We start from the raw sequence: 2,330 nt of genomic DNA, 5'->3' as shown, positions 1-2,330 counted from the left end.
TTCATGTTAGTTTCCATTAGAGGCGCCACTTAGTATGCGAGAAAACGTAAACTTTTATAGTTTTCGACAAACTGTCAAACCTGTACTAGACCCCCTGGGGTGGCGATTGACTCGAAAGCCTTTTTGTGGACGATATCGTTACTTCATTGGTACTCTAAATACCGTGGTACTGATCAACTGTATACACACATTTCATATCATTTGACCATTTCTAATTGGCTAAACGCGTGGGCTCTCCTACCTTTGGCTCTGTAATTCCTTAGTTAATTCAGACCTAGCATCAGTATTGGCTGGATGAGGAATATTTAGAAAACATTGGTGCGCCTTGTGAGAGGCTGTTCAGTAGTACCCATTATTATAAATACTATTCATCACGACCTATCACGTCCCCACTGGTAGGGCACGGGTCTCCTTCCACTGAAGGAAGGGTTTTAGGCCTATATTCCACCACGCTGGCCTAGTGCGGGTTGGTGGACACCACACAATACCTACCATTATCAGATAGAAATCTGCATTTAGCCACCAGTCTCTGCCACGGCTTTAATCTCGATTCAATTATGATTATTATACTATCGTCTTGAGCGTTTTATTGCGACTCAGCAGTAAGCGATAAAGCGAAAGAGGTTTCTCTTGTCGGCAAAGTGAGCTTCGTATGACCGCGCCATAACCGCGCAGTGTGAGGTCTACTTTACTAAATGGGGAATAAACTCACATACTTGACGTAATCTCGAATAACACCGGCATTGAATAGAACTTCGTACAGGCAACAAAAGAGATAAGTAGGTCTATTATTCTTTAATAATTTATCTATCAAACTCCTCGCGTCCGAGTACCTAGACCTAAGTAAGTATATTTATTTTTATGTAGGTACCTACCTCTATTAATAAAATATTCGTTTACTTGTCGTTTGTTTTTGCAAATTGAAGAAAGACTAAAATACCTTGGTACTGAGGCCAACAAAGTTTCTATGATAAAGGAAAATTTGAATTTTCGCGTATTTTCAAAAGTTGTTGAACAAAAAAGTTGTTCACATTGACCCTCCAGACATTCTTTTTCGTCTTACTACACCTTTTTGAATATGTATTTGCTTACATTAATTATGTGAAATATTGATAAAATATTAATAAACTCACTGAGGTATGACATTCATGTATTCAAACATGACATTCTCAGTGTATCACACAATATTGTGCTATAGCAGCGAAGTGATCTCGGAGGGTAAAAATACGAACTAGAGATTTAATACAACAGTATAAAGTGGGACAACGTAATAACGCCCTGAAACTTGGGCTTTTTGCAAGCGTTTCAAAGCCCATGGTTTTAACACATTGTATTAAACGCTTAGATTAAACGTAAGAGTTTCATGACGACAGCCTCTCTCTCGTTAGTTTTTTGTCAAGCTAAAGTGACCCTCCAGGCTGCGGTGAGCCGGTTCCAGCTCTCTGCGGTTTTATTCACACATTTCTCGCATTTCTAAGATTTGAGCCGGCGTGCATCCCCGCAATAGCTCCAAATATATTCAGATTCTAAACATGAATTACTCAGAATAGGAATTTATTAGCTTAGTAAAGCCCAAGAAACACCATTATTTTAAGGCTTTGAATAGCCGCTATAATAAGCGTGATCTGCCTTTTGGTAAATTAGCTGTAGGAATTTATGTTAGGTACTCATTAATGTTTGTACTTGTCTTTCAAATATTACCTAAGCTGAAGAAAGTGACAAGAAAATACCCGATGTGACATGATTAAATTATGTTGAAGGGTGTAAACCGCTGGATACTGGGAGCGGCGGCGCTGGATGTCATTTATCATCGTCGAATGACAGTCTCTAGTCACGAATATTTGCAAATCAGACAGAGATTATGAAAGAAAGACGAGTTAAATTAAACTTTATACTAGAGATACTTACTTACTCTGCAGATCTAATAGCATTTTAAATAAGACAAAGTTTACGGACATTCGTCCCTTTGCGGTAAGTTTATGAAAGTAAGTAGAAGACACACTTAACACCTTCTGTAAAATTTGACTGAACTCTTACGACAAAGACAAACAAAACACTATAAAATGCCCAGCTCATTTCACGAGAGTCGAGGCGGCGTCGCGACGCTACCGCCACGCCACCGCCCCACGCCGCCGCCGCCTCGACTCCGCTTCGACTCTAGCAGTGAGTGGAGCGCCTTAAGTGTAAACTTTAGTGAGACTTCTACTTTACTGTGATCTAAATTAATTAGTGCATTGACGTCTCCCTCGTCTTGTGCATTAAAAAAGTTTGTCCGGACGGAGTAGCACGGGAAAAGTAGATTCATAAATAGTAAAAGTTATGTAAAATGC

This window comes from Plutella xylostella, chromosome 10 (genome assembly GCF_932276165.1).
Source record: "Plutella xylostella chromosome 10, ilPluXylo3.1, whole genome shotgun sequence".
In the NCBI taxonomy this organism is placed as follows: Eukaryota; Metazoa; Arthropoda; class Insecta; order Lepidoptera; family Plutellidae; genus Plutella; species Plutella xylostella.
Note: the sequence above shows the minus strand (reverse complement) of the source record.